This window comes from Ictidomys tridecemlineatus, chromosome 5 (assembly GCF_052094955.1).
Source record: "Ictidomys tridecemlineatus isolate mIctTri1 chromosome 5, mIctTri1.hap1, whole genome shotgun sequence".
Classification (NCBI taxonomy): Eukaryota; Metazoa; Chordata; class Mammalia; order Rodentia; family Sciuridae; genus Ictidomys; species Ictidomys tridecemlineatus.
In genome coordinates, this window is record NC_135481.1 from 137,009,738 (window position 1) to 137,034,466 (window position 24,729).

A 24,729-nucleotide genomic window follows, 5' to 3' on the forward strand; every position below is an offset into this window, starting at 1 on the left:
TTTTTCAGTATTTTATTCTCAGCATTTCTCTTTTGTGGTTGTGCTATTTCTCTTTTAAATATCATACATTATGGTGGTGGATTTCTATATATCTCATAATTCTATCACTTTTCATTTTATGCATCTATTCTTAAAGCCAGATCTGGGAAATTTTCTTTTAAATGTTGAATATAAACTTTTAACACTTGAAATAATTACTGTTATAGTTATTTTATCATCTTGTTGTATACATTTTTTAAACAGATGTATACATTTGATTACATTTTGTATATCTTGCTTTTCCTATGCATCTATTACCCCCTTTTCTGCCTTCTACTGTCTTTTTCTGTTTTTTAAGAAATTTCCCTCTAAATCGTAAAAACTTTATAAATGGCAGCTGGTAATATTTCATTTGATTATCAAGAAAATGCTGTAGAAGTATTTATTGCTGGGAATGGGTATGTCTTTGAAAATCCTGGTTTCTTTTTAGTTTCCAATTGCTTTGTTATAAATAATGAATCAATGAGTATCGTTGTGTACTTTAATAATTTCTTTTGGGGGGATAAATTCCTTGAGATGACTGGAAAAACCATTTTAAAGACCTAGACAGGTGTTTCCAAGTTGTCCTCCTGAAAGGTCACACTCCTTTATATGGATATGCTCCAGCTGTGTGTGAGGATGCCCAAAGAGCGGTCCAGCAACTCCCTTCCCAAGGTCACCTTGACCTCTGCAGGGTCAGAATTCAGGCAGAGCCCTCAGCAGAACCTGGAAGAGAAGCAGAGGATCTATCTGGTTGACGGTGGTCAAGGGTCCTGGGTGCACTGGGTGGGTGAGCCTTGATACACTCTTGTGTGAGAACCTCAGAGAGCCTTCTTATGTCCCCACCAGCTTGTCCCTCCCGAAAGCTAAGCATTCAGAAACCCGCAACGACAGAACCAGGCTTTGGCTCAGAGAGTTTCAGACACACTGGTGTCATAGATGTGCAGCTCCCTCACTCCTAAGGACCATGAGGAGGCTGGGCACTGAAGCCAGAAAGGAGACCCCTCGACCTCGCCCTGTAATGACTATCCCTGGCTGGGGCATTAAAGTGGGCGCCTGTGTTTGCCTTCGCGAAAAGCAAGCCTGTGCCTGAATCTCAGAGACCTGTTGACTTGGAAGATTCGCATCCCTTTGGAAGAGGTCTGGAGCGCTTCTCTCTGCTCTGGGCTTTTCCTCCGGGAGGGCGAGGGCCCAGGCCAGGCTGCTGTCGCGCTGCCAGGACGCGGCGGCCGCAGGAATCCGCAGGCAGGGCTGGGACCCGGCACCAGGCGGGAGGGGCGCTGGGACTCCATGGGCTGCCGCGGTCGCCACACAAAGCCCGCCCTTGTTCCGCTGCCTCGGATGCTCGCCCTGCACTGGGACCTCCGGGGACCTGTGCGACTCGCGCGTGGAGCCCAGTGTCCTGACCACGCCGCGGAGGAGACGTGCTGCTGCCACAGTCGCCTGTACAGAGGCTTTGCCCAGGACTCGGGAGCCCTTCGTCGGGCTCTGCTACTGCCTGGAAGGCCCTGGTTGTTGAGCCCCAGCTAGTGGGTTCCTCAGGGTGTGGGTTATGGACATCTACCACTTACAGAGGTGGTAAAGTTGTCCTTATCACGGCTACCTTTGCAGTGGGGTTGCCAGTGTGCTGGGGCAGGACAAAGGTGGATATGGGCACCTTGCCCCTTTCCCTGTGCTGTTTTGAGTAAGCACCCTGTCTGGTCTGCCTTTGGGCATGCCTTGGCCAGACTCATGACCAGACAGCCTGCAAATGCCAGGGCTCCCAGTGGGGGTGGATATTAGACCTGCCAACCCACCCCTGCCAAAATGCCCCCTCCCTCCAATACCTACTCATCACCCTCCCCCCTCAAAACAAAACAAAGCAAACAAAACCCAGGCATCCTTGGCTATATTCCAGAGCAGGGCAGATGGCAGCAAGATACTTCAATGCTGGAAGTCTCCAACTCTGGTGACATTCTTTATACTTTTGCATGATTATGATGCAGGGTAAATTCATCCCTCCTTTCATTTCTCTAAGTGGCATCCATTTATTGGACACCTGCTGTGTACCAGGAACTGGTACTGGTACCATGTACCAGTGCTGGGCACCCCTAGTAGAGCGAGGTAGGCACTCTATTTTCATGTTGCCCAGGGCACCTCCAAAGTCCATTCCGTACACTGCTGTCACATTGCTTTTGACAAATTCTTCCCCTTCAGCCTCAGCGTTCCCTACCTACAGATTAAATATAACAAGTACAGGAAGACTGACAGAACTGCATAGTTATTAACTAAGGACTCTTTATCAGAGATTTACAAAGAGCGCTGCAGAGAAGAGGAAAAAATAAGAATCCCAAAGAAGTGAGAAGAAATGTGTGGAAACTAGGCACTCACTCCAGACCAGCACTAAATCAATCTGAGACTGGTTAGAAACCAGTGCAGACCTGCTATTTCTCACTAAGTCCTGTTAGTTTTACTCAGCAAGTTTGAGCAAGGCTTCACCGTTCACATCCAGAAGGCAGGGGGAAAAAGGTTAAAAAGCTGTGATTCTCAGCAGCAAGGCTGATGCTGTTTGCTGAGTAGGCTGGAGGAGCTAGGAGACACTGGGATTGGGGTCCTCTGAGCACAAGACCACAGGCTGAATCATCTACCCACAAACCTCATTCTCATCTTATTCCCTGATACTGGCTCTGTTCACATTTCTTTTCTGTTCATCAACCTTCGATGGCTCTCTGTGACCACTGAATTAAGTGTAAACTCCCCACAGCCCTCTGCAGACTGACCTCCAATCTATCTTTTTAGAACCTTCTTACATGATGTTTCACACCTGTAGCTCCAGTCAAATGGACACATGTGGTCGCCTGTGGGCTGTCCGTCTTTGCACTTGGTAATCATGGTAGTGAATGCATAGAAGTCACTATGTATTAGACCTTGAGCTTTCCCTATTCCAATCCTACTTGTTAGGAAGTATTATTTTTTACCTCTTATTACAGATGAGGAAATCAACACTTGGGAGTAGTTTCTGATTTGCCCAAAGTCATTTAGTAACTTAGAATTTGAACCTAGGTTTCTTTGTCCCCAGAACCCAAACCCTTGACAGTGATATAGACCTTTAATGGGATCACAGTGCTGTGGTCTCTATTAAATAACTATGAAAATAATGAGGTACCAAAAACAAGAAATGAAACTAGTTGGTCTGGCTATCTCAGGAGACCCCAGTTTCTCCTGTTAGGTCCTCCCCCAACCCCATACCCACCCTGCTCCACCAGGTCCTGTGTTCTTCACCAGCCACCTCCCGCTGACTTAATGGATCACAGGGTTCCGTGTCAGTGACTGGCAGCACCTTCCCTTCCCAAGTACCCTCCCTGTCTGCAGAGGTGGAGCCCTGGTCCAGGAGAAAGGGGGTACTGTGCTTGCCTGGACTATCCATGATCCCTGACCATGATGGAGGGGGAAAGAGAAAAAGTTGATGGCCTAGATATTGTGGCCATGGGAAGAAGCCCCCGACTTCTTGTGGACACTAGTACCCCCACTCAACTGCAAGAAGGAAAAGGTTACAGACTTCTGAGTTTTTCCAAGGTCCTGGGAAATCCAAGAGGAGAGGAGGTTGCAGGCTGGTGGATGGACATTTTCTGTAGGCCTTTCCTGGGCTTTGCCCACTGCCTTGGGCCCAAAGGTCAAGTGAGGCAGTCAAGAAAAAAAAAAACAAAAAACACCTCACTGCGAAGTATCTGAGGCTCTGCTCAGATGAGAGAATGGCCCCTTTTCAGCAGCCCACTTGGAGTCAGGACAGTATTCCCACAGGGACAAGCCAGTGAATGGTCATCTGTCTGCCCAGATGGACTAGGGCCTGGCTTGCAAGGGAGGAGACTGAGGTTCTGGTTTCTGTTTGTGAAGTCAGGGGCTCTGGAGTACTTCAATAAATAAACACCTATTTATTGAGCTCCTACTGTGTGCACAGTACTGTGGGGGACACAAAGAAGCACTGATTTCAAAAAACCACAGATCAGAATTTATCCATGCAAATGAGCTTGCTCCCTGGGGAGGCTGGATACTCAGATTCACTGAGGCCACCACATTTGAGGAACCACCTCCGGCTCCTGCTCCAAACTATCTTGAATTTTCTCAGTGGAGATGGGTAGTGTTTTAAAATTTAAAATAGCTAATAGTCATTGGAGCTCATAAAATAGTCATTTGGTTACCTACTATGAACCAGGTGTTCTTATGCTGGGAGATGAGAATAACCCCAGGGTCCATGGTCTACTACGTTTGATCCACAGGTTTTGTCAGGCTGATGACCAGTAGGACTGGCAGTGGCTCCCCGCAATAGACCCTTGGCCTACTGACCAACAGACCCCTGCTGCAGGAATAATCCCAGCCTTTGAGAGTACAGGAGCATGGCTAATGCAGGAAGTTAGTGATGACAGTGTCCAAAGGTAAGCGTATGATAGATATCCTTGGGACATTAGGGAGCAGAGAGGAGAGGATGGGGAATCAGCCAGGGCTTCCCTGAAGAGGGGAACAATTGACCATGTTTACCAAGCACTATGTACTACTCATGGTGCTAAGTGCTTGGTACAGGTTCATTTTACATAGGAGGAAACCTAGACACTGAGAATTTAACTTCTCCAAGATCACACGGCAGGCAAATGGATGCAAACCCAGTTGATTTGACACCTAATTCTACCTCTTTAACCACCACATGATGTTGCTTCCAGGAATAAAAAAAGGTAGAAAGCAAATGGTTAACCAATACAACCATGAATTAATGAGATTAGTTTTCCTGGCGCTGAAGCCAGATCCCAAGGAGGATGTGAGAGCCATGGCAGTGTGGCTGTCAGAGTGTTGGTCTCTGGCCTACGGAAGCTTGGAGGCTTTTGGAGTTTGTATACTGGCTCTACTTCTTGCTGAGTCTTGATGAATGTTGTCACCTATGGGCTATCGGTGTTTGCACTTAGTAATCATGGTAGCCAATACATAGAACTCCCTATGTATTGGACCCTGATTTGCCCAAAGGCAGTTCCCTAAGGCCTGGTCACTTGTTTCTTTGAAGTGGAGCTATTGACACTAATTCAGCAGTGTTCTTAAGAGGACTCTTAGTTCAGGCTGCTATAACAGAAAACTGTAGTCTGAGTTTTCTGGAATCTTTATCCTTTGTTTCTGATAGTTCTGGAGACTGGGAGATTCAAGATCAAGATACCAGCACATCAGTGTCTGGTGAGAGATTTCTGGTTTGCAGATGGTAGTCTTTTTATAGCAGAGAGGGAGAGGGAGAGGGAAAGAAAGATCATCTCTCTCCAGCATCTTCTTAGAAGGGCACAAATTTCATTCCTGAGAGCCCCACCATGCGATCTAATTACCTCCCTAATTAACCTCTCCTTGCCATCACACCACAGGTTAGGATTTCAATATATGACTTTGGGGCGGGGGATATAAAACATTTAGTCCATAACAAGGATTAAAAAGGATAATTTATGTAAAGAATTAAGCAGAATAGCCATTCAATGACTATTAATCTCCCTTTCTTTTCTTAAGAAGCTATTTGAGGTGTTCATTTCCTGGGTTTTTTTTTTTTTTTCATTTCTGGCAATAAGTGGGCTCTGGTATGGGAGAAATTACTCAATCCAAGGTGAGTTATACTTCTTCAAACCTCAGTTACCTCAGATGATTAACTATCTCACAGAGTTGCTTTGAGAATCAAATGCAGTGATAGGTAGACTGCATAGGGCTCCATCCGGGTACCTGTCAGATGGAGACACAGGAACTTGCCCACATTCCACCAGGTTTGTCCCACAACTGAAGTTCCATATAGTTTAAACTATGAACTCTGGAAGTGCCAAGAATATGATTCTTGTCCATTCTAATGTTAGTTTTCATATTTTGCAAACAGAGTTCACCAAGGCAACTGAGTTTAACTCCCCCTAGTTAGAATGGGGATCTCTGGTGTTTTTCCTCCCTGTACAGGTGCAGGAAGCCCACAGCCTGGGGCGGGGTGAGTCAGTAAGGGTTGCATTCAGGAGTGACTCAGGGTCCTGCCCCTCCCCTCTCAGGCTGGCTTCCTTCAGGCCCCTCTCTGGGTGGAGTCTGGAATGCTCTGCTCAGCGAGTCAAATGCCACGTCCTGCTGAGCTCAGGAGGAATTTCACAGCCTCTGAATAAAACCAGTCTGCAGAGGGACAAGACCCCCGGCCTCTCTCTAGGGGCAGTTGCTCCCCAGAGCTTTTCGGGATGGGGGTGGGGGGTGGGGGTGGTGTTGTCCATCACTGTGCTCATGTGCTCTCCATGACTCCTGGTCTCAAGAGCCCCTGGACATTTACACATCTGATTCTGGTTGTTTTCTTGGCCTGAAAGGTGGCTGGGAGATCCTGGGGTCAGAGCTGAGGAAGCTCTCACTGGTGGCTTTTACTTCATCAAAGAATAAACCCTGTCACAGAACATGCCATAAACAAAATTAAAAGACAAGTAACACATTGGAGGGAAATATTTGCAATCTGTATCACAGATAAAGGGCTAAAGTAAAAAGTGCTCTTGGGAAGGAGAGGAAAAAGCAAAAACTGATGACAATTTCTGTAACACGTGTATAGTGATTTCTAGGGCATATTGTTAAGTGAAAAATAGAAGATGTAGAACAATGTATATAGTGTTGCCTTTTGTATAAGAAATAAATGGGAGTAGGGGCTGGGGTTGTGGCTCAGTGGCAGAGTGCGCCCTAGCATGCATGAGGCACTGGGTTCAATTCTCAGCACCACCTATAAATAGACAAAATAAGGGTCTATTGACAATTAAAAACTATTTTTAAAAAAGAGAAATAAATTGGAATAACAGTATTCACATATTTGCTTAGTTTATAAAACAGAAACTAAAGAAAATACATATTAGGTAGGGAGGGGGTGCTAATTAATAAGACCAAAAGGATAAAGATGATAGGAAATCTTTTCTGAGTACACATCTTATATAATTTTAACTTTTGAATTATGTGAATATTTTATATATTTGAAAATAAAGTTAAATAAAAGAAACAAAATAACCCTTAAAATTGAACACAAACAGAAAAAAAAAAAAAACTTACCTCTATGTTAAATTGGTAATATTACTTCATGGAGAAAAACAATTATTTCAAACAATTTTTTTTTGGTACTGGAGATTGAATTCAGGGGTGCTTTACCTCTGAGCTACATCCCCAGACCTTTATTATTATTATTATTTTTTTTGAGACAGGTCTTACTAAGTTGCTGAGGCTGGCTTTGAACTTGCAATCCTCCTGCCTCAGCCTCCCTGGTGGCTGCAATTACATGCATGTGCCACTGTGCTGGCTCAAACAACTTTTTAACATAATAATTTGACTAGAGTTGACTATGTTCCGAGGACAGCAACAATGGCAGAGAAATTTAAAATTTCATTTAGTAGGTTTATTGTTAGAAGTAATATTAGATTGTGATTTTGAAACTATTGTTGTACAATCCAGCAAATAAATAAACATATCAATTATATTAGGAACCAAGATTTTCAGTATAAAAAGATACTTTTAAGAATAAAACTTGCAACATTAAATTTGAATTGAAGACTTTGATATAAATGCATAGTTTTAAAAAGTTTATTTCCTATCTTTGTATAAAGCCCAGAAGCAATGACCCTGAGCACACAACACCTAGGACTCAGATCTTGGTTTCTAAGCTCTATGGTGCCATGGAGCAATGACGGATACCAGAACCAAAGCAGGAAAAGTGCAAGGTGATCGTGGAACACCTTTGTATCCATGCAAGCAGGTTCTTTTGATATTAGATAGATTTTGAGATATATTGTGTGTATATATGTATATATATATTATATGTATATATAATGTGTGTGTATGTATGTATATATATATATATAAGTATATATATATATACAAAATGGGCCAGGTAGCACATGCCTCTAATCCCAGTGATTTAGGAGGCTGAGGCAGGAGGATGCCAAGTTAGAGGTCAGCCTGGGTAGCTTAGTAAGACCCTGTCTCAAAATAAGAAATAAAATGGGCTGGGATATAGCTCAGTGGTAAAGCATCCCTGAGTTCAATCCCTACTACTAACCCAATCTGAAAAGAAAAAAAAAAGGGGGGAACACAGGGGCTTCCTCTGAGCATATGTGACCCATTTGACCCAAATCACCAAGAACAAGAATGGCAATTGTAATCTTAGGAATCAAACGAGTTCTTAAAGATCTCAGAGAGAGAAGAAGAGGGGGAGGAGGGAGGAGATGCAAGGGGAGGCGGCAAAGAGAGACATGATTGGGGAGAGAAAGCTCTCTCTCTTTATGTAAGAGGAAGAAAGACCACTTACCTATGCAGAAAGAATGATGGAACGAGAACATTTCACCGTGTTGTAAATGCTCCCGTCATTGCTGATTTCAAACTACCAGCTAATGTTACTCAAGTGAGCTGCTCTACCTGAGCCAGCCACCCTTCTTGCCAAAGCCTGGCTGTCACTGCACAACCACAGCTTCTACAGCTTCTGAGCTGAATGTCCGCACTCCCAGAGGTCTGCTCACCATTTCCTGACTGCTCACACCACCATCTTCATTCATCATAGCCCTTCCTGATCAAGATTCCCAAGGGTTTTTCACCCAACCCAGAATCTGAACTCCTCTGCCCTCCTTGTTCTAGGTCATTCCCCATGCAGGTTCCCACAAATTCATCCAACTCCTCCTACCCCTTGCAGAATCTCACTAAACACTTCACTACTCCTTCCCTTTACCTAAATTCTACAAGTCTACAAATTCTGGTAAAAATTTATAGACTTCACATTTATAGACGTCGCATCAATTCCTCTCTAACTGATCTAGTTCACAGCTGACTTTCTTCTTCTTTATTTGTCACTTCCACTGCAACCACTGCCACCTTTATAATCATCTCTACCACTGCCTCTAATCCCTCATTTCCTCTACCATGACCATCACTGCTTACCTATCTTCATTACCACCACCATTCCCACCCCCCCACCACCATCATCCTCTCTAGCTTTACCTTTATTGGTTTCATCTCCCACATCACCTCTGCCATCACTGGGTCCACTACTTCCACTCCGGCCCCCACCATCACCTCTACCACCCATGCACCATGCCTTCATTGCCACTTCTTTCTCCACCACCTTCACCATCATTTCCAGTTTTATCTCCACCAACTTCATCTCCCTCATCACCTCCACCACTTCTTCTCCATTATCTTCATTACCACGTACATTCATCATCATCTCTGTCATCCTTACCTCCACTTCTATCTTTACCATCTTTGCCTCCATGGTTTATATTTCAGCTATCAATTCTGCTATCCATGACCATCACTACTAGTACCAATATCACTATTGCCATGTGTCCTCTATCCTCAGCTGCCTATTCTTCATCATCATCATTATCATGAGATTTTTCTTACCTCTCTCCACATCCCAATCCCTGGCACTCAGCGTGGAAACCTCATTATCTGGGCATTGCCTGGATATCCATGTGAAAATAAGATAATGAGATCTGTATAAAGAAAGTAACCTCAGATGTTTCTCAAAACCCATGAACAAGAGTATTCACAACTTTCTTGAGCACTAGAGTGATTGACATATCCAAATTTGGTAGAAGAAGAAAAGATGTGGTCAGTATAAGGCAAGCCCACAGGCTCCACAGTTCTCTGCTCTGAGTCCTACTTCCCCATCATTATCAGAAGTAGGGTCACCCAGGTTTGAGGCCAGCGATGCAGGAAACTCAAATGGTGCCAGGCTGGGTTGGATGAGTGGTCAGTCCAGCCAAACACTTGGTCTGCCCTGTCTGCAAGGCGTGGTGGGAAAGCATGCTGCCCTACAAAACTCCAACCTCAAATGGTTAGGCATAAATCCCAGACATCCCAGCTTTCCTTAATAATCACTGTGACTTTCCCACCCCCCAAATTATCAAAACCCTCCTTGAACCTATTTTTGTTTGCCTCCCTGCCATCTCCAGGGTGGATTAATTCCAGATGTTTTCAACTTCCTGGGTACAGTATTGCTTCCCATTAGTTCTCTTCTAGCATCCTTTCCTTACAGTTACTCCTGCTTCCACCATTTTGAAGTGCTGACCCTTCTCCATATTCTTCCTGACATCTCACTCCAACCACTGTCTTCTTACCTCTTGAGAATGAACAAGACAAACATTTACATATATTTTCAGTGTTAGCACCCCCCCACCCATACTCTGAAAGGTGTCAAGTACTCTTTCCCGAATCTCCCTTTGGGTACTAATACTTTTATCACTGGTGAGTGGGAGCTGGATCTTGACAGCATGAAACCCTGTGGTCTGTTATTCACTCAATACCTATGTATGTGCCTTCAGAGTGAAATTTAAAAGAGGGAAGGGCATTTAAGTCTCCTTCAGAATTGGCACCTGCCCTCTGCTCTGGATTTCTCTCTTCCTCAATCTGATTTTCTCCTACATGTCTCTGGCCATCTGCTAAGCTCCCAGCTCTTTGTGCCTTTGCACTTGGGGCTTCCTCTCCCTGGTACGTCTTTCCTCATCTTCTGGATCAAGATCCAGCTCAAGGAACTGGGTCCTCAGAAGCCTTTCCCAATACTACCCCAAATCCCTGCACTCTATCAATCTGAGCATTTAACACACTTCACAGTAATTGTCAGTTTAGGCTTCCCAACTAGCTGTACCATCTCCCCCCAGATTTCAGTCTTCTCAAGGAGAGGAGCCATGGTTTCATTGCTATTTGGAAGGGCTGTATTAGTGGTTTGGGATGTCTCCTCTAAGAAGCTCCTGAAATCGTGGTTTTGACCTATAAATCTTAACAACAGGCCTGTAATGGTTAATTTGAATTGTCAACTTGATTGGGTAAATAGATGCTGATAATTAAGAGGCTCCTGGGTCTGTCAGTGAGGGTGTGTCTAGGAATGATTGGCACATGGGATAGCGAATTGAAGTGGAGACCCTCCCTAAATGTGGGCAGCACCATCCAATAGTATGGTGACATGGATGGAATAAAAGTTGGAAAAACAAGGAAGCAGCAGCAGATGAAAGCTTGATTCTTCTTGAACTGGTTTTTGATTGCTGCTGCGATCACCTGAGGATATTGGACTCTCCCTTTTTCACTCTTCCTAAGCAGACTCTGCTAGTGATTCTCCAGGGAGTTGCCAGAAGTCTTGGTTCTTAGACTGGGGTAGCACCATTGATCTTTCTTGTTCTGGGGCTTCAGCCTCTTGGACTGTACAGCTACTGTTTCCTCCAACTCTCCAGCCTGCAGATGGCCATTGTGGATTATCCAACTTCTGGTCATATAAGCCAACGTAATAAATCCCCTTTTTATAATTAAACTTCCTGAGGATTCTGTCCCTCTAGAGAACCCTTACTAATATAGAAATTGGTACCAGGAAGTGGGGTCATTCCTGTGACTGAGCTGACCATGTGGATTAGAAGATTTTTGAGCTTTTTGGAATTGGTGGGAGGAATTTTGAGATGCTTAGCAGTGCAACCTGGAAATACTTTAGATGGTTGTAAATGGAGCTTAATGGCTGGTTCTGGTGGTATCTCAGAAGACTAGAATGCAAGTAGGTCTGGGGATAATGAAGACAGTCCTCATGAGGGCTCGAAGGACAACTCCATTGGAATTTGGAGTAAAGGCCATTCATGTTATGTTCTGGCTGAGAAGCTGTCTTCATTTTGCCCATGTCCAGAGATTTTTGTGAGGCTGATTTTAAAAGCGATGGATTTCTTAATCTGGTGGAAGAAATGTCTAGGCAGCATATCATTCAGGCAGTGGCATGGATATTGCTGGAGGCTTTTAGCCACATTTACAGTGATAATCAAGAGCAAAAGGCAGAGCAGAAAGATTTGGGAAAAGTGAACTTGAAAGGCTGGAGTAAAACTAGGACTAAGGAAGTTGCAGTTATTAAAGACATTACTACCACTACAGAAATGCTAAAGACTTTGTCTAGAGACAATAAGAAAGAGGGCTTGAGGGAATCTCTAGCTAGGAGCTAGGGAGAATACACCCATATCCAGCTCAAGGGAGTAAAAGTGAAAATTCTTTTGAAAAGAGATCACTGGGGCACCCTTCTTGCACCAGGGGGCCTAGAAGCTTTTTCAACATGCTCAGCCACCCAGACACTCAGAATCTTGTGTAACCATGGTCCCTGGAGGTTTGATTACTGCTTGAGATGGCGGCAGACCCTGGCATCAATCACATGATGCTGGTTTGCAAGAATGAAGGATGCTGGAGTTAGGGGTTCATGGAGGCCTCCACTAAGATTTCAAAGGAAGGCCTGGGAAGCCAGACAAAGCACAGCAGGGTTGGAGTCCCTGCAGGCAGCCCCTGAAAAGTCAAGATGTGAGGAGGAAGCTGAAGCTGCAGTGAGATTAAGAAATGCCAGTAACAAGGGATGTCATTCTAGGAAATGTGCAGGAGTTGAGCAGAGAAAAGCCAACAGAAAGGCCACGTGGGTGGCAACAAACAAGGCCACTGGGGTGAAGCTACACAAATTGTTGGAGGGAACACCACAATGCCATGTGCCCAGATGCTGGACATGGAGCTATAGGACCTGTTTATCTGGCTGGATTTCGGTATTGTTTTGGTTCTATCCCTTCTTTGTATGCCCCTATTTTGATAAGTGGACATGTTTACTCAGTACCTTTATAATCTGGATATTTTTAAATTGCTTTTAATTTTATAGGAGCTCATAATGCGAGATTGCCTTGAGCCTCAGAGAAGACTTTGGACTTGAATTTTGAGTAGTCTCGGAACTGTTCAGACTATGGGGACTCTTGGAAATGGACTAAATGTATTTTGCATTGTCAGATGAGTGTAAGCTTTTGGGGACTAGGAACGGAATGTTATGGCTTGGATATGAGATGTTCCCCAAAAACTCACATGTGAGACAATGCAAGAGGTTCAGAAAAGAAATGATTGGGTTTTGAGAAAGTCCTAACCTAATCAGTATATTAATAATCCCTGATAGGATTAACTGAATGGTGGCTGGAGGTGGCTGGCTAGAGGGTGTGGCTAAAGGAAGTGGTTAATTGGGGGCATGGCTATGGGGGTATATATTTGTGTGTGGCAAGTGGAGTCTCTCTCTGCCTTCTGGTCACATTGTGAGTGGCTGCCCTCTGTCACACTCTACCTCCATGATGTTCAGCCCCAAGGAATGGAGCCGGCCTTCTGTGGACTAAGACCTCTGAAACCGTGAACCCTCAAATAAACTTTCCCTCCTCTACAGTTGTGCTGGTTGGGTCCTTTAGTCACAGCATCAAAAAAGCTGACTAAAACAGGGTCATAATAGAAAGACGTACAAATGAAAGAATTTAGTGCTTCTATAAGAGGAACTTCCATTTCAGAATGCAGATAGAAGGGAAACATAGGACATTTGGATTGTTCAGACAGTTGTGCAGGTGCCCTGGGAGTGGCCTACCCAGCAGTGCTTACAGCAGGGTCAGGCTCAACACCCTGGCTGTGCTGGGGGTACCGCCTGTCTCCCTGTAGGGGCTTCTGGTTCCTGTGCTTCATGGATACACTTTCTCAGTTTTGAAAGGTAGTTTTTTCTATGACTTGTAGTGTCAACAGTTGAGCCAATCAGCTTAATTTTTTTAGAAGCTACTTCTTTGGGGGCATAGTTCACATCTTTCAATATGAGATTTTTTAAAAATATTTATTTTTGTTTTTTTTCACACATTTTAAATTGATGCATTATAATTGTACATAATGGTGGGATTTATTGTTACATGTTTGTACATGCACATAATATAACAATATAATTTAGCCAATATCACTTTCCATTTATTTATTTATTTGTCTATTTAATTTTTTTTTTGTTTTTGAGACAGGGTCTCTCTATGTTGTCCAAGTTGCCCTTGAACTTGCTATCCCCCTATCTTGGTCTCCTGAATAGCTGGGATTACAAGCATGCATTACCATGCCCAGCTTCAATATGGGATTTTTAAAATAGTCTTGTGGCTTCCTGTAGACTATTTATTTGTAAGACAGGAACAAACTCTATTTCTATTTTTTACTAAAAATATTTTCTATATTTCCTCTTACGAAAAAAAAATGACAGATTTTTTTTGCTTGTCCTCCTATCACCAAAAGGTAAAATTTAGTCAAGTTGTGTGTGTTGAGGTGGGAGGTTTACCTAAATATCTCCTGGGGAAGACCTGGGTTACTTGTTGAGGCCAAGCCCTGTGTATCCTTTCCCTGTGAGTTCTAAAACCACAGTGCCTGCCCTAAGCCATGCTTGTTAATCTCCTTGTCAATCATCCCTTCCATTCTGTGTTTGGATGAGGATATTGCTTTTTTCAGAAAAGTCTTCTTGGTGGACACGCAGTATAATATGCACAACCAACGCCAGACTTGGTATTCTCCATTCAGAGGCTTCCAGAAAGCCATTGGCATAGTTCTCTCCTGTCCATGTCTGAGGGAGGAATGCTTAGCTGCATGGACAGGCAAGAGAGCTGCTGAAGGTCTAGCTTTCTAGAAGCAGAACTAGCTCCACTGTGGTTTGGGACCAGCAAACTGGAGCCACAGTGTTCAAGAGTCTAGTTGAACAGAGGGTGCCTACTCTATTCTGACCAGGAAAAGACAGAATTTTCCATTTGAGACCGAGTTCTCTAGGCTTCACTGCTAAAGTACCTTTCTCTCCCCTGTCCTTCCCAACAAGGCACATGTATTCTGTTTTTGCAAACAGTGGTGGTTCCAGAGCACAGTAAGTAGGCTGTTGCTCTCATGCTTAAATAGAACTTGACATGACTCACTTATCTAACTCAGCTCAGGGCACCCCTACCTCCACCTCCAGGTTCACTAGATAAGTAGTGCCCATCCAGGGATCACTTGTTTTCATTCTATCAGTCTCTCTTTTGATCTGAGGCATGCAGCCCTCTGAGTGGCCCTTTCAGGTGTTGTTTCCTCTTGATTCTATGGCTGAAGTCTTCTAAGACTATTACATTTCAATTTTATGTGGGTTAAAGTATGCTGGTTATTATGAATAAAACTGCTATAGGTCTCTTTTTTGGTGAATATTCATATTCCTTTCTGTTGGTTATAAACCTAAGGTGTACTTGCTGAACCATAGAGTGCTATTTACCTTTAGTAGTTTCTACCAGACATATTCTGAGCCACTTTGCCCTTCTACCTGCTAGTCATGGAGAGTTCCAGTTGCTCCACATCCTCCTCCAAACCCTCCTCTTTTTAATTTTAGTCTTTCTGTTGAATATGTAGTGATGTCTCATTATATTTTTAATTTATATTTCCTTGATGATCAATGATGATGGGTATTTTTTTTCATGGGCTTCGTAGTTATTTAGATAACTACCTTGGAGTTCATGTTAAAATCTGTTCCCCATTTATTAATTTAGATATTTGTCTCACTGACTTATGGAGTTTTTAAAATAAATATTCAGAGTAGAACTACTTTGGGAGATATTTATATTAGAAATATTTCCCAGTGCTTGGGTTATCCATTTATTTTCTTAACAATGACTTTTGATGAAGGATTTTAGTGCATTCGATTTTTCTTTTCTTTAGTGTTTAAAGCCTTTTGTGCCCTCTTTAGGTAGCTCTTGCTTTTCCCATGGTCAAAAAATATATTCCTGTTTTCTTGTAGAAAGTTGATTATTTTATTTTTCTAATTTAGAACTATCCTACAACTTGAATTAATTTTTGTGTGAAGCATAAGTTATGGGTAAAGGTTAATTTTTTTCCCTAATAGATATCCATTTTTACCAATACAATTTATTGCAAACCATTTTCCCCCAATGATTAGCAATGTATTTTTTTGAGGTACTGGGAATTGAACCCAGTTTGTTCCCTACCACTGAGATATATCCCTATTCCTCTTTTTTATTTTAAGATAAGGTCTTGCTAAATTACTCAGGCTGGCCTTGAACTTGCAATTCTCCTGCTTTAACTTCTCAAGTGGCTGGGATTACAGGCATGCACCATCATGCTGGCTACAATGGAAATTTTGTTGTAAATCATAACAACTTTACTCATAAAAGCTCCCAACTGAAAATAATCCAAATGTTCATGAATGGACAAATTGTAGTATAGCCATACAATGGAATACTAATCAGTAGTAAAAAGAATGAACGAACCACTGATGTACTTATAGTATGCATCTCAAAAACATTATTTGAGGAAAGGAAGACAGGCCAAAAAATACATATTTTAAAATTCCATTTATATTAGGAAAAACTAATGTATGGTGATAAAAGCCAGAATAGTGGACCACCCTGGGAGAGGGGGCATTTGAGTGGGTAGGGTGGTTTTCAAGGCACTGTTCTTATGCTGGGCATAATCATCTGGCTCTGAAGATCAAGGGTGGAGGTAGCACCAGTTAGGGAAAAGCTCAGAGGAATGTTCCTTGTTCGCATCCTGACTGGATTTCCCCATTTCTCCTCTGAGCTGCATCAGGGAAATTGGACCTTCCCTGGGCCATATCAGGACACTAATTATTTTCTGTGGAGTCCTAGAATGTGTAAGCTCCTAGAGGCCTAAATCATTAGTTCTAGAAGCAATCTCAGGACTCATTTGGCTGAACATTTTTATTTTGTGGCTGAGACAACTGCAACTGGCAAGAAAAGACGCTGCAAAAGTAGAAGCTTGGATTTAGGTTCACTTCATTGCAAGGGCTGAAATCATTCCATTCTCATCATCCTTGTCTTTGTGGCTGCTAAGGTTTGGAAGACTCACCATGATTTACTGTGTGCCAAGCACTTTGCTAAGCCTTATCTAGTTAATCCTTCCAACAAGCCCCTGAGGGGCCTGCTGGTGTCAGCCCATGGTACAAATTAGAAGTTTAGAACTTGGAGAAACCCAGGTTGCCCAGCCACATCTGTCTGCCTCAGGGCTGCCTGGGTCTTTCTCACCCTGTCCCCTCTCCAGGGGGCAAACACTTGGTTGCTGTAGATTTTAATGCTCACATGTTCTTTGGGCAGCCTTTGCCTTCTGATCTTATGTGGTCTTGAACCACACAGCATCCTCATGCATCCTCCCCACATGCTCTAGCCCCTGAGGCTGCAGTTATATGGGAACTACCTCCAGATGCTGGCGTGAAAGGTCCTCACTCAGAGCGTGTTCTGTGGAGTTTACCTTTCATCTTTATCTTCTTGGGTTTCTGCCCTCTGCATGATGTTAGGCCAGTCCCCTTGAGGCTCCCATTATAGATCCAACCTTGAAGAGTGGTGTGACACCACATTGTGTATGAAGTTGCAGAAAGCTCATGAGCAAGTGTGAAAGGTGATTCATCTTCACACTAACCTACAGTTCCCCCTCAACCCTAGAGTCCCAGATTTTCTCAAATTTTCCCTATTGGGTGGAGACTTTACAGATAGAAGTAACACACTGAATAGAAACTCTAAACCAACTTGAGATTCCTTTCCCACTCTGCAGACCACGAGGTCATGCTTGCGTGTGCGTGCGCGCGCGCACACACACACGCACGCACACACACTCACAGGGATCAGAGTGGAAGTGTCTTGCTTTGGGGCTATCTTTAACTATAGAACAAACCTGTGTGGCAGGATTAAAGAGGGACAGGGAATTTACTTTATTCCTAACACCCTGGACCCACTGCCTAATATCTTCTTCCCTGGGGAGTTGTGTTGGTGATGCAACCATGTTGGGATTCCTTGGCCTCCCCTGGATCTGAAGCCAGCTTCCTGTAGCTGTGCTGAGGCCAGAAAATATGACTTGGGGGGCATCCGTAGCCAAATTCATGGGACTGTCTTATCCACAGGACCTCTTCCAAGGGTGAGGGAGAGCTAAGATATTCAGGGGACTTTTGCCACTCTGCTCCCATAAACCCTAGACTAGAGGCCACCCTCAGCAGCCTCCTGACACCCCACTTTCCCTGGGGATGAGAAGGGGAGTTGAGTTACAGAAAAGAGAGAAATATGGAGGAGGAAATAAGGAGGAGGCGAAGGATACCATTTCCCTATCTAAGATGTATGCCCATGATGCCCTGGGCCCTTTCCTGGATGAAAATGTCAGGTGGGTTTCAGCCAATGCCTCATCCATAGAGAAATGATTGTGATTAGGGATTGCTTCCAGCCAGGTCCCCAGAAGTATGTGGGGCCAAAAGTTGAGTCTGTGCAGTTATAAATATGGGACACTGACTGGTGGACTTATTTGCCCATCCAGCAAATCACTGGAACCTCTGCTGTGCTGGACACTGACATAACAGCAGACAGGATGGTCATGGGCCTGGCCCTGGGGTCCTAGGCAGTTTCAGAGGAGGATTTCCAAAAGAGCTAGGCAAGAATGGATGGCTTTCGGGGAGTTAAGAGTGATAAGCCTGGGCTTATCAGACACAGAGAGACTGGGTAGAGAGATGGGAGATAGGGGTTGCTTCCAGACAGGTCCCCAGAGCAGACTACACCTGCCACCTGTATTGCTCTTGGCCTACAACAGCATCAAATGCAGTAGTTTAATCAGAGATCGAACAACCAGCAAAGCTGATACTATTTGGCTCTGCAGAATATGTGTGCTGATGCCACTCTAAACTATAAGCTACTTGAAGACAGGGTCCCTGTCCAATGTGTGTTTTAGAGAGTCCAGAGACCCTAGCATAGCACCTGATATGTGCTTGATGCTCAATAAGTGTTAATTGTGTGAACAAATAAGGAAAGGTATGGGATATGGGGGAGAAGGTCAGAAGGGTCTGGTAAAGGACAGAGAGCAGGTGGAGGGAGGAGGGAGTTGGTTCTCCATATTTTCAGATTACATTTTTGCAAATTTTCCTACTAGCTAAAATGTATTCGTAATCCCCAAATCAATGCTTGGGGGCACTTCTGCCATCATTCATGGATGTGTGCAAAGCTGTGAAAAATGTGAGTTGTCAAAGGCATGTGCTCCGCCTGAGGCTGTTAGGTAAGATTTACTCAGGGTGAGTTCTAGTGCTGTTGACTGTGGATTCAATGCTAATGAATTAACTAGATACTAAATAAGTTGACATAACACAAGGTTATGTATTGATCAGTTGAGGAAATGGGACCAGAGGCTTGAAGGAAAACACCACCGTATTTCCCTTAGGAGCAAAGCTTGCATATTTGCTATTTGAATATTTATAGTGACTTTGTAGAACATAACTACCGTGAATAAAGAGTATTGACTGTAGATTAAGAAAAGGATACGGAATAGACAAGAACGATTAGAACCAACCAAAAAAAGAGGGACCTTGCACCATGTGGAGGATGCAGAATGGTGGCAGGAAGTGGTGAGGGCCAGTTCAGGACCAGCACCCGTGAGACTGTGAGGACCATGGCTAGGACATCAGTGGTTTCATACAAAGGCCACAGCAAGGAGCAAAGATATATACATGGAGGGATCTGAGCACCACCACCACCCCCTACGCCCAAAACTCAGCTGGAGATAAGAAATGGTGACCCAGCTGGGATGTGAGGTGGAGGAGAGCACGGAACCCATCTGGGAAGGAACTCAACATGATCAAAAAGCACCCCAGGGGGACAGTGGTGAATTGAGCCCCTGGGATGAGGCTCCCTCCATGGTGTGGCAGGCAGTGGACAGGATCTCTCAGTCTGCAGTAGGCCACCTGAGCCTCAGGCATGGGTGCTCTGGAAGGTGCCAACCACCAGCGTGTGCCCTGAGTTACCCTTGGGGCAGAAGAACACTGTGCCAAGCACCAAGTCTGGCTTATGGGCCAGCTGGCCACGGGCAAGGTGAGAGGCTGGGGTTGCCTTAGCGGAGCAGAGAAGGAGGCAGAATGCCAAGGCAAAGCGGAGCGCATGGGCAATATTTGCCCTTTGCGTTGTGTTCCTGGGAAGGCCAGGGAAGGGGACCTTTAAAGACCACCCGTCTGAGTTCAGGCCCACCCCCAAAGGAAGACAGGCCACCATTTAGAAGTAGATTAATCCTAAGATAGATCTAAAAATCACTAGGGAGGGTACTTTTCCCCCTCACCCCAACCTGGCACACCTTTTATGTCAATGTTATGTTTTCACACAAATAACTTTTTATGGGTGTTTAAAAAAAATATTAAGTCATAGAATTTTAACTGGAAAGTACCTCAAGAAGTCCAGTTTCTTAGCTTGAAGTGAATAAAATATTAGTATCATCCCATGTTACAGATTAGGAACAGGGTCTGGGGGCCCAAAGCAGATGGATAATATGGGGTAGACAAGGACTTGGGTGCAGGTCCCTCTTCCTATGTAGGGCCTCCCACTAGACTGGCTTCATTCACCCTTCTTTCCACACTGGTTTTGGAAACTGACATTCCCCACTTGATTTCTATTTTCTCCCACGAGTCTTAGTCTCAAGATGGCGTGTGCCAGCCGTAAGCTGGTCCACCTCTTTCTGCCCTGCTCCCTGTGGTGTCTCCTGTCCTCCCAGCTCGTTGGCTCCAGGCCCTGACTCTTGTCCTCTCTCTGTTCTGTATGGGCCCAAGACTAAACTAGCATCCCTGGGCTCAGACACGAGTGGGCTGCAGCCTAGAGCAAGGCTGTCACTCATCCCAAACAAGCCTGACTCTGTGGGCTGTGCTGCTGAGGCCAGCTGCTGGGGGAAAGCAAAGGAAAGAAAATCTGTTTGAAAAAACCCAGGTGAAGGCGGCCAAGACAAATACAGCCAGCCAAGGGAACAGGAGGGCTGGAAGATTCCAGATGCAGAGGCCTCTCACTACTGCCATGGGCTAAGGGGCTGGGCAGAAGAGGAGGGGAAAGGAGAGTGCCCAGGGCAGGGTCCTCTTTACCTGCTGCCTCCTGATCCCAAGCAAATGCCATTTTCCTGGGGACAGGCCATTACTTCATCAGGGGCTCAGGGTAAGGAGAAGTCAGTCCAAGTCCACCAGGCTGAAATCCCAGGTCTCACACGTGGGCAGCCAGGGAAGAGCAAGTGGACAACGCCGGCTTTGTCCCAGTTGAAGACCAGTGGGGGGACCTGCCCTCCTGCTCTTGGCCCTTCCAGGCCCCCACCCCACTGGCTCTTCTGCCATGCTGCCCTCTGTCAACATGGCCTGAGAAAGGGGGGCTGAGGGAATGTGTGGTTCCCTCCTTTATTGCTGTTCTGGGAATCAGACCTGAGCCTCATGGAAATGTACCCTCTGACAGGACAGCGCACGGTCTCCCAGCACGGGACGTTTACACAGGGCGGGCCTGGTGAGTCAGGGGGGCTCTCGTCCTGGGACAGAGTACCCGCTGGCAGGTCACAGGCACGAACAGTAAGGGCATTCTGCTGCCGCCTTTCCCTCACCAGCTCAGGGACAGAGGAGAGGAGAGCAGTCCTCGCTGCAAAGTTGGCACAAGAGAGAGGACCCCACGGGCCTGGAGTAGTCCTCAGACCTGGCTGGGCAAGCGTCTGTGGGGCTGGCTCACCAGGCAGAGGTTTCAGGACCTGCAAACAGAGGGTCCCCTTTAGTGCTGCATGCTGGCTTAATGCCAGGGTGGACTGTGGGCAGAGTCGGGGAAGGAGCCTCCCTGGGCAACCTCACTGTGTATCTGAGGCAGCCTGGCCAAGCCAGTCTTTCAAATTTTTGGACAATTGGCTTCTGGAAGGGAGGGATGCTCCATATGACCCCACAAGGGAACTGGAGTGACAGAACCAGAACCCAGTGACAGAATGAGACTCAAAATAAGGGGATAGTTGGTCATTGTAAAATCTCCCTGAGAACAGGTGATGTATTTTAGAAGATAATGAGTTTGCCATTGAATATATTGGAACAAAAGGTATATCAATCACTTAGGGGAGTCACAGGTGACATGGATGGCTGCAACTGACTCCCTTCCAGGGCCTGTTTTGAGTCTTTGTCCTAGAAATGGTGTAACATGCACAGTGACAAGTGTCTTCATTTCACTGAGCCTCAGTTTCCCTACTTGAAAAAGCAATGATGCCGCTTACCCTCATCAGGTCCCATCACAGTGAGGACCAAATGAGATTTGAAACCCTCAAGATGATGCGGATCCATAAGATCACCACTAACACGGGTTCTAAGGAGATTCCTGTGGCCATTTGTGAATGCTCAAGGTTACCAGCTAAAGATGCCACAGGTGAGACCCCAATGTCAGCTGAAGGCCAACTGATCTCCAGTGGCAAGCTGTGGTTTCTTGTTCCCTCTGTCAACAGTCAGAGGAGGAGCAGATTCACCTTCTCCATGTACCATTCACCAAATTTTTTTTTAAGACTGAACTCAGCGATCTCCACTGGCTCACATAGCATTCCCCATAGTTCTATAATTGCCTACCTGCCTGGAAATTTCCAAGTCAGACCTCAGTGACAGGGAACTGAGAGGAACCAAGGCTTAGCTGTGAGTACCACCAGAACTCAGGAGGCCCTGGAGGGTGGTCACGGGCTCCCTCTTGCTGGGAAGCTCTGGAGCGTGGCTACTGCCACAGCCTGGGCCCCATCTACTCTTGCACAAGCCTCGCTCCAGGCTGACCCTAACTCTGGGAACCTGTTTAAGGCAAGTGGCCACGGGAGCATGAGCATTGGCGCCGTTTGTGTCTAGATGTGGCTGAGGCTGCGCAAGAGCAGATGAGTAACAAAGCAGCCCATTGAGGACTGGAACCACCACTGAGCTGGGAGCTGTCTGGTAAACAGCCAGCAGGAGGGACGCCTGGTCCCACATTCAGGGACAGACACCAGGGCTCTATTTAAAGACCTACACACTGGGAATAAGTACAGGTATGTTTATTTCTGATTGTCTGCATGGCCCTCTGGGATTATCTCCGATGAGTGACTCCACTTCCCTTTTGACCCAAAATAACCTTTTGCCACCCAGCCCAAGCCATTTTTGTCTTTCTGAGTTTTTTTTTTTTCATTTAAAACAAACAAACAACTTAGTCTATTAGGTCTTCTTCCTCCTCTTTCTGAAACATGGTTCAGCCAAGTCCCTTCTAGAGGGCTGAGCTTGGGCCAAACATGGGTGTTTAAAATTGAATTGTTCTGATGTTACCCAGTAGCAAAAAAAACAGGTTTTTTTGGAGAGGAGGAAGGACTAAGTGAAGTATGGGCCCGCCCATGGTCATTAATCTCTCCACCTAGGTGAAAGGACATATGAAAGTGTAAACAAGAGCTAAACGACCCCCTGGACCCAAATTACCTAATCTGCCATCCAGCCACTCACGGGGAAAGAACCAATGTCCAGGTGGCAGGTGCAAGGCTCTGAGCCTGGCCTGTATATATGTCATTTACCCATTCTGGGCACTGAAGGGGTAGGACATGGGGAGGAGGGCTTCTTACCTGTCAGTGCCTCAGTTTCTTCACCTGTAAAAGGGGATAACCAAAGAACCAACTCACAGGTGGTAAGGGTTAAATGAGGTGTTACTTGCAAGCAGACCTGACAGATGATTAATTATTATTCTTCCCACTTAGAGATGAGGAAGTAAGGTTTGCAGAGGTTATGTGACTTTCCCAAGACTGAAAAGCAAGCTGATGGTGGAGATGTGATTCAGGTCTTGGTCAGCCTAATCCAGGACTGGTCAGCTTCTGCTCTTTCTGTACCACCAAAGTGAGGAAGGGGTCTCCAGCCAGCTCTTGAACTGAAGGGGCTGATGGACATCTTGCTTTCCTTACTTGAAAACTGAGGGAGCTCATAAAGATAATATGAGTCTTAGAAGTCCAGGGTTCTGCTCATGTGAAGGGGGTTATTAAAAGCTGGAATTTAGTCAATACTTCTTACTGCATAGATTCAATACTTAGGCAGCTTTCTGTATGTGCAGGTACTGTTCCAAGCACCTTGCATGTATGAGCTCATGTAAAAACTATAATAGTCTCCTAGATGGCAGCTACTTTTATCCTCTTCATCTTAGAGATGAGGAAACTGAGGCATAGGGACGTGAAGGTAACCTTTCCAAAGTCACCCAGCCAATTTATGCTGGGATTTGAACACACATCGGACTCCAGACTCCATGCTCCTCAATTTCACGTCAGATTTTTTTTTTTTTTTACAGGGAAAACATTGTAATACAACTTGAATCTTGGCACCTGATTCTCTTCATCCTTGGCCATTTTTTCCTCTTCCTGCAGCACTTGTCACTCTCCTACCATGGACTTTACTTACTATGTCTCACTTATTGTCTTTCTTGACCCTTAATGAATGGAACTATCACCAGGAGCCTATTTTGTGCACTGATACATCCCAGGCACCTAGGTCACTGTCAAAGATCAAATAGATGAATCAATCATTAGATGAAGAGGCAAAGGGATTCTTTGATTTGTACAAAATATGTTAAGTAATTTGATTAGGGAGAGCATCTGTCAACCATCTGGTTGAGTGGTGGGCCAGGACTCTAATCTGATTTAGTTCCAAATGCTCTCCTTAATCATGGGTTTTCTCTTAAGAAGTGATCTATTTAGCCAAGGTGATAATGTGTGTGTGTGTGTGTGTGTGTGTGTGTGTGTGTGTGTGTGTGTGTGTGTATGGTTGGTCCTTCATATCCTTGGGTTCTGCATCCTCTAATTCAATCAACTGTGGATTAAAATTTGGCTGGGCACGGTGGCACACACCTGTAATCTGAGCAGCTCAGGAGGCTGAGACAGGAGGATTGCAAGTTCAAAGCCAGCCTCAGTAACAGTGAGGCACTAAGCAATTCAGTGAAATCCTGTCTATAAATAGAATAGGGCCAGGGATGTGGCTCAGTAGTTGAGTGCCACTGAGTTTAATCCCTGCTACCCATAACCCCAAATATTTTTTTTTTAGAAAATTGCAACTATACTGAACATGTATGGACTTTTTTTCTTGTCATGGCTCCTTAAGCAGCTGTTGACATAGCATTTCCATAGTAGTAGGTATTACAAGTAATC

General features: G+C 45.0%; 1 long non-coding RNA gene across 1 annotated transcript in view; it reads right to left on the reverse strand.

Moving 5' to 3' along the window:
* Positions 1 to 506: 506 nt before the first annotated feature.
* Positions 507 to 24,729, reverse strand: part of LOC144378009 (uncharacterized) — a 29,508-nt gene continuing 5,285 nt past the window's right edge. Inside the window, exon 3 of the long non-coding RNA XR_013439434.1 lies at positions 507 to 744. This is a non-coding gene — a long non-coding RNA (uncharacterized LOC144378009). The remainder of the gene's footprint in view (positions 745 to 24,729) is intronic.